Consider the following 9085-nt stretch of genomic DNA (forward strand, 5'->3'; position numbering starts at 1 on the left):
CACAGGACCCAAATAGTGGGCAATGTGGCACTTCTTACAGTAGAGAATAAGTAACTTTATTCTTTACTTGTGTATTAAGGACCTTATTTGCATTAAATTCAGTCCACATGGGACCAAGACTTTCTGGCTTACTGAACAAAGTGGAATTGTTTCGTAGAGGGTGGAGAATTGTATTTTATCTGAAATTACCCCCTCTGCACAAAATACAAACAATTCTACCCATACAAGTACCTTGTGGAAGTTGTTGCCCTCTATCTTCCTGTGGTCTCTCCCTGTTTCTCACCGTGCCTCCTCCCATTTCCTTGCACCTCTGCGTCTCCGCATATATCCCTATACTCAGAGCCGGCTCCGGTCAGTGACATGGGATGCCCAAATATGAGCATACCCATATATGGGCATCCATGCCACTGACCGGAGCCCGCTCTGTTGCGGATATGGAGAGAGACTGGGAGATTTACATCCCCTTATAATTCATATGGTGCATAGTACCGGCACGTATTGTTTTACCGGTACTGTGTACCTTCCTACTTTCACACTGGTACAGTATATGCTGCAGTGGGACTGAGAGGGATATATTGGTAACACATAGTCATTGTTGGGGGAATTCAATCCATTTTGAAAATAGTAATGAAATGTTTTTTACTTTTCTTTTTTTTCAGTAATGAAGAATGAAACATTTCTGTTAAAATTGAATTGGAGGTGAACTGGATTCATCATCAACTCTGCACCAGTGTGAATTGATGTTCTTTAATGTTCTGATAAGGTACATGCAACATCTCTTCCTCAACCCCTGCACCACTCTCTGCCTCTTGCCTCTCTCTCTCCACCTCCCTGCTAAGCGTATTAACCCATCTAATGTAATCCACATTCCATGTCTCACTTTACTCTTCACTTCTCACGTGCCCTCTGGAATGACTGCTCTCTGACTAACAAGGTCTATTTGTACATGACCTCTTCTGCTCTCATCCACCACCTCTCATTCCCCTCACCCCTGTCCTACTCGATACCTCAGCTTAATTGAACTCTCTCCTCTGACATCTACCCTTATCTCTAACCTCTCCTCACTTTCTGCTTAAACTAACTATCTTGTTAACTTTTACAATGCTATCATCTCCTCCTCCCTCCTCCTACTTCCTCCACCCTCCTCCATTATATATATACCCCTTCTAGGCTCTGACACACTCATCCCTCTAAGGCCATGATTATCATGGGCACATGCTTGGTCGTCCACAGTGCGTGCGAGCGATGCAGAGCCGCCTCGGACCTCAGTGCAGGGATTGCTGCATACCCCCAGCATCTGTCACCCACAAACAATACACACACTAATACTCCCCACAATACACACTATAATACCTCCTCAATACTAATCTCCCCAATAATATTATAGCTCCAAACACAATATACACAACACCCTTACACAAGATACACAATCTAGTACTCTCCTCTGCACCTCTACACACAATATAATACTCCCACACACACAATATACACACTACCCTCCTACCCCCATAAAATACAACCAATAATACACACACACTTTGTGGATGTTGGGACCAGCTCCCGGCATGCACCAGTGAAAGAGAGAGGCCCGCAGAAGCTCGGAAGAACTCCCTCCATCCGTGCCTTCCTCCGTTTCACATCTTCTCCCTGTCTCTCTCCCTCCCTTTCCTTGCATCTCCCTGCGTCTTTACGTATACCCAGTCAGTGACGGCTCTGGTCACGTGATGCCTTAATATGGGCTTATCCATATATGTTCATCCACGTCACTAATGTGATGCCCGCACTGTTGCGGAGCTGGTACTTACGACGGGCACTTATTGTTTTATCAGTACTGCGTACCTGACTCTACCGGCCTACTTTCAACACTAGTACAATATGTGCTTCACTACGAGTGAGTGGGGAATATTGGCATCACACAGTCACTGTTGAATATGCCATTCAATCCATTTTGAAAATAGTAATGCAATGTGGTTTTGTTTTGTTTGCTTTTTGCAGTAATGAAGAATGGAAAAGTTATATTAAAATTAAATTGGAGGGGGACTAGATTCAGCATTTCATCATGAACTCTGCACTTGTGAGAATTTAACTTCTTGAATACCCTGACAGGTACACGCAACATTAAGACTATAATCTGCTGTGCAAGCTTTCGTGCTATACCTCCCCCTCAGGTTTTGATTTATACATTTGCTCCCTCAATTCATGTCCTCTAATATTTGAAAGCTCTCTCCTAGCATTTTCTCTTTACCACAGAACGTCATCCCAATGTAACCTCTCTCTTGTTCTTTCTGCTTGCTGTTTCCTCACTCCTCTGTTAAACTTTTCTAATTTCTCTAACTTCCACACTCCTGCTTTTATCCACATGTTCTCCTCTTTCCTTCCCCTACCTTTGCATGTGTCTACACACTGCACCATTTGTACAGACCTCTATTGCAGCTATTTCTGCACTGCTCAATGAAAAGCACTCTTTAATATCCTATTCTCTGTGCCCCCTCTCTCTGCGCCCCCTCTTTTGGCGCCTCCTCTCTCTGCGCCCCCTCTCTCTGCGCCTATCTGTCTCATTCTCTCTACGTCCCTCTCTCTCTACATAGAGCTATCTCTGTCTCTCTCTACACCTATCTCTGTGTCTCCTTCTATGTTTGCTGATGTGTGGGATATCTCTTATAATCTTGAACCTGCTCATATACACATCGGGCCTCCCTGCCTCTGCCTCCCTGCTAAGAGTGTTAACCTATCTAATGTAATCCACATTCCTTTCCTTACTTTTCTCTTCCCTTCTCCTATGCCATCTGGAATGTCCGTTCTCTGACTAACAAGGCTCTAGTTGTACATGACCTCTTCTGCTCTCATCATTCACAATCAGTCATTCCCCTCACCCCATCTTACCTGTCCCACTGATTTGCCTCTGCTTAATTAAACTCTCCTCTGACATCTACTCTAACCTCTCTGCTCTCTCTCTCTTTCCGCTTAAACTAACAATCTTATTAACTCTTACAATGCTATCCTCCTATCTATATGCCCCCTCTAGGCTCTGACACACTTGTCCCTCTAGCCCACACCCTTGGCTAAATTCCCAAACATGTTCATCACACTTCCACTCGCTGTTCTTAATGCCTATGAAGGAAATCACACAATTGATATTTGATTTTTCTACAGTAAAAATGTCTCCAGTCCTGTATAAAGCTGCTCTCTGGGGCCAAACCACACTACTTTTTTTTCACATTCATCAACACTCAAATTTAATTTACGCTGTCTTTTTTTCCCTGTATTTGACTCCCTCCACTAACCTTCTCCTCACACTTGCCATCCTTCCTTCACTTCTCCTCAAGCATTTGACTACTTCAGAGGCAAGGTGGATGCCACCCACAAGGAGATTCCTTCTGTCCCTTCCCCCTTCTCTCCTTCTACCTAATTCTCCTTCTGCATTTGACTCCTTTTCTTCTCTTACAGAGCTGGAAGCTAATCATCTTCTCTTCTCCCTCTACCACATGCCCTCTAGATCGTATCCCCTCACACCTTACTGCATCTCTTAGTCCCCACTCTCACCCACATCTTCAATTCCTCCCTATTCTCTGGCTCTTTACCCTCTTACTTTAAGCCTGTAGTGGTCACCCTTTTCTCAGAAACAACCTACACCCTATGTGCCTTACTAACTACCGCCCTGTATCCCTCCTGCTGTTTGTCTCCTAATTGCTAGAATGTCAACATTCTTAAATCACATGCCCTCCTGGATCCTTTACAACCTGCCTTTCGTACAGCTCGTTCTACAGACTGTGCTTAAAGCAAATTCCCAAGGTCACTTTTCCCTACTAATCCTACTTGATCTATCTGCTGCGTTTGATGCTCTCAATCACTCTCCTCCTTCATATTCTAAACTCTCTCTTGGTATCCGTAACACAGTTCTATCCTGGTTTTCATCATAACTTTCCTGTCACACATTCTCCATCTCTGTTGCTAACATGTCTTCGTCTTCTATTGATCTGTCTGTGGGTATACATCAGGGCTCTGTTCTGAGATCTCTCTTTCTCTCTACATACTATCATTTGGTGACCTCATCAACTCTTTGTGACAATCCTATAAATAACAAATACAAATATCAGGTCATGGGAATAAGTGATTTGGACATAAAAGTAACATTTCGGAAGTGTGGACAACTAATACATCTTGTAGATTGCCTTTACAGTGTGATGTCATTGATTCAGTAGATTGTGTGCAGACCAGGACTGCAGTACAGTGTCACTCACATGGATGACTTGCGTGGTAGAAGCTCAAGAACAAGGATGTCAAACTCCAGTCCTCGAGGGCAGCAAACAGGCCAGGTTTTCAGGATATCCCTACTGAAAACCTGGCCTGTTTGGGACCCTCGAGGACTGGAGTTTGACATGCATGCTCTAGAAGGAGCACAGCTGTGGGTGGGAGGTGGATTTGCTTTGCATCAAATGGTTTGGAGCAAGGTTTATTGTATGTATTATCATAATAACAATGCAATGCTTAACTTTTATTTCAGGAGGGATGACTGCAGAACAGAAGTGAATATTGAAGCCATGTGTTCCTTTTCTTGCAAAAGAGAAAATTTGAAGGACAGTTGAAGAGAAGGAAAATTACTACACAGAGACAGATAAGCAATGTGTATATTTCTCATTTACCATTTAGTATTTGTCGTTTTATTGACTCCACACAATCCGGCTGCTACGGGTTTCACATTGAATATTTTCATCTCTACTCTACCCCTTCCTGTGATCTGAACCATGCAAGTTTTCGTTGATTCAATACATCATGAGTAGAGGGTGGCTACAGTATGAAGTAAAGACCCAAGGACCACATCTACTACCATTCATAACAAGAACATGTGCAGTAGCGCACAGCTGCAGTTCTATGTGATTGTTATGAAAGGTTGAGGTGGTTCAATTCTATGAATCTGGAGTGGGATGGATCCTGTTTGCATCATATGGTTTCATCTAGGCCAGTAGATTATATAACTCTCAGTACAGGTTACACATGGCATCAGTATTAGTGATTTAAAGAGGAGGAAAGCTTCAATGTGGAGAACAAAGCCAAGTAATGTTGAAGTTACTCCTTTTACCATTTACTTGGTCAGTCTGTACTGTCTACTCCCCACACAGCTGCTAAGGATCTTCCATTTTAAATACTTTCACCTCCTATTCTGCACTGCTTTGCTGCCCATTATTCAGAGATGCGTTCCAGTCATGTTTACCACTCTGAATCTCTCTGCAGTCATTGGTTCAGCACATCATGGGTAGAGCATGGCTACAGATACAGCAAGCTATTATTATTTTACCGGCTGATCATCCATAATATTGCATTAAAACATAGAATATCACTTAATTTCCAAAAGATTCAGTGATGCTGATAATGCAGAATCTCACAACATTTCCCATCATAATGCCATAATGCACCAGTGGGAGAAATAATCCTTGCTATATCTGTACATTGTGTGACGTATTACCTCCATGACCATTGAGAGCAAGTACATCTTCTGTATAGAGCGGCTGTGTTATGATGCAGTTATTGATCATCATTGACATAATCACAAGAATCTTATGCAAAGGGAAATTGTCCGCAGCGAAGTGAGATTTCAGCCCCCAAACGTCTGTAATATTAATGCAATGTCTTACTTTTGTTGCAGTGAACACTGAAGAGACGGATCTACTACAACACTGTACAGGATGAGCATACGCTACAAGCAGCAAAATGATCTTGCAGTTGACAGTATGTTGTTCTGGTAATGTGCACAATTATTATTTATGGGCTACACACCACAGTGCTGGACATATTCTGTTAACTTCAACTCTACTCCTAACATGGAGATGTCTTCCTGGTGTTACTGATTCAGTACATCATATGCACAGTGTGGTTATGATATGATGGATTGATTTAATGAACCCACCAACCAATGATGACATCTGCATCATCTTCTGTAAAGTGCAGCTACAGCATGATATTATCAGCATTTGGTGCGGTATAATCAGAGGTATCTATGTGCTTTTGTGCCTGTTTTAAGTCCTCCAGCTTAACGCCCCTACACCTCCCACTACACAGGCATACTTACTTATGCATACACTGACATCTGGCATACCTACACACACCCCAGGGCCACTTCCTTCCCCTGATGTCAGGGAGAGGATGGGCATGCAGAGTGCAGTAAGTCTCCACGTTACTCTGGCCAACAGTCTTGGCCTACCTCCAGCATCTGTCACCCACAACATCTGTTCCCTCCTTGTAAAGTGCTGAACTATCTCACCTGGGTCAGTGCTATAGCTGATCACAGTGCCCGATCAGGATGTCACTGTGACAGGCAGCAGTGCAGATTGACCGGTCAATCAATGCAGTGCCGCAACATATGCACTAAATGAGATTTCCGTGCCCCCAGTCAGGTTACTCCCTGGGCAGTGACCCTGCTCACACCCTCCCCTAGTTCCACCTCTGATCACAATTATCTCTCTTGGAGAGTGTAGCAAATTGGAGTTGGGGGAATCTCACCTCTGCCATGCATGGTCACAATCTGGGCACAGGACCCAAATAGTGGGCAATGTGGCACTTCTTACAGTAGAGAATAAGTAACTTTATTCTTTACTTGTGTATTAAGGACCTTATTTGCATTAAATTCAGTCCACATGGGACCAAGACTTTCTGGCTTACTGAACAAAGTGGAATTGTTTCGTAGAGGGTGGAGAATTGTATTTTATCTGAAATTACCCCCTCTGCACAAAATACAAACAATTATACCCATACAAGTACCTTGTGGAAGTTGTTGCCCTCTATCTTCCTGTGGTCTCTCCCTGTTTCTCACCGTGCCTCCTCCCATTTCCTTGCACCTCTGCGTCTCCGCATATATCCCTATACTCAGAGCCGGCTCCGGTCAGTGACATGGGATGCCCAAATATGAGCATACCCATATATGGGCATCCATGCCACTGACCGGAGCCCGCTCTGTTGCGGATATGGAGAGAGACTGGGAGATTTACATCCCCTTATAATTCATATGGTGCATAGTACCGGCACGTATTGTTTTACCGGTACTGTGTACCTTCCTACTTTCACACTGGTACAGTATATGCTGCAGTGGGACTGAGAGGGATATATTGGTAACACATAGTCATTGTTGGGGGAATTCAATCCATTTTGAAAATAGTAATGAAATGTTTTTTACTTTTCTTTTTTTTCAGTAATGAAGAATGAAACATTTCTGTTAAAATTGAATTGGAGGTGAACTGGATTCATCATCAACTCTGCACCAGTGTGAATTGATGTTCTTTAATGTTCTGATAAGGTACATGCAACATCTCTTCCTCAACCCCTGCACCACTCTCTGCCTCTTGCCTCTCTCTCTCCACCTCCCTGCTAAGCGTATTAACCCATCTAATGTAATCCACATTCCATGTCTCACTTTACTCTTCACTTCTCACGTGCCCTCTGGAATGACTGCTCTCTGACTAACAAGGTCTATTTGTACATGACCTCTTCTGCTCTCATCATCCACCACCTCTCATTCCCCTCACCCCTGTCCTACTCGATACCTCAGCTTAATTGAACTCTCTCCTCTGACATCTACCCTTATCTCTAACCTCTCCTCACTTTCTGCTTAAACTAACTATCTTGTTAACTCTTACAATGCTATCATCTCCTCCTCCCTCCTCCTCCATCATCTATATGCCCCTTCTAGGCTCTGACACACTCATCCCTCTAAGGCCGTGATTATCATGGGCACACGCTTGGTCGTCCACAGTGCGTGCGAGCGATGCAGGGCCTCCCCGTCGCCTCGGACCTCAGTGCAGGGATTGCTGGAGCGACAGGCATGCGCTAACTTTGCCTTCTGTTGCGTGCTTACTATAGACGCAGCCTAACCCATGCATTGGTTTAATTCACAAGCACGCTCTCATCACACTTCATCACATCACACTGCTGCTCTTAACACCTATGGAGGAAATCTCACAGTCTGATTTTCTACACTAAACCTTTGTCCTGTTCTGTAAAACTCTGCTCCTTTTTTTAAGGTCAAACACTACTTTTTCCTCACTCATCAACACTCCAATTTCATTCACACTGTCTTCTATGTATTTGAGTCCCACCACTGACTTTCTCCTCCCACTTAACAACCATCCTTTATTTCTCCTCAAGCCTTTGCTCACTTGAGGCAAGGTGGATGCCATCCACAAGTAGATTCGTTCTCTCCCTTCCCCCTCTCTCTTTTTCTATCTAGATCTCATTGCACTCTTGACTCCTTTTCTCCTGTCACAAAGCTGGAACCTGATCTTCTCTTCTCCCTCTACCACATGCCCTCTCAATCCTATATTCTCACTCTCACCCACATCTTCAATTCCTCCATATCCTTTGGCTCTTTCAACTCTTCCTTTTAAGCATGCAGTGGTCACCCCTATTCTCAAAAATAACCTTGACCTTGTGTGAATTTCTAACTATCGCCCTGTATCCGTCCTACCATTTGCCTCCTAATTGCTAGAACGTCTTGTGATCTCCCGTTTGATCAACATTCTTAAATCACATGCTCCTCTGGGCCCTTCACAATCTGCCTTTCCCAATGTAACCAATTATGTACATAAAGAAAATTCCCAAGGTCCATTTTACTTACTAATCCTGCTTGATCTCTCTTCTGCTTTTGATACTGTCAATCACTCTTCTCATTCATATTCTAAACTCTTTCTTCGTATCCGCAGCAAACTTATATCCTGGTTTTCATCATACTTCTCCATCACACATTCTCCATCTCTGTTGCTAACGTGTCTTTGTCTCCTGTTGTTTTGTCTGTTGGTATACCTCAGGACTCTGTTCTGGGACCTCTCTCACTACATACTATCACTAGTTGACCTTATCAACTATTTTGTCCCTTGATATCATCTCTATGCAGATGATACACACACCTATCCACCCTACCGTCACTCCTGCAATTTAGTTCCTAGTTTCGGGTCGCCTCCTGGCTATATCCTCCATGGATGACACTCTTCTGCCTTAAACCTAATGTCTAAAACTGAGCTCCTCATATTTCCCCCTAAATCTGGCCTAATATCACCTTTCTCCATCGCAGTAAACAGTACTACCATCATCCTGTCAT

This window comes from Ascaphus truei, unplaced genomic scaffold, assembly GCF_040206685.1.
Source record: "Ascaphus truei isolate aAscTru1 unplaced genomic scaffold, aAscTru1.hap1 HAP1_SCAFFOLD_784, whole genome shotgun sequence".
In the NCBI taxonomy this organism is placed as follows: domain Eukaryota; kingdom Metazoa; phylum Chordata; class Amphibia; order Anura; family Ascaphidae; genus Ascaphus; species Ascaphus truei.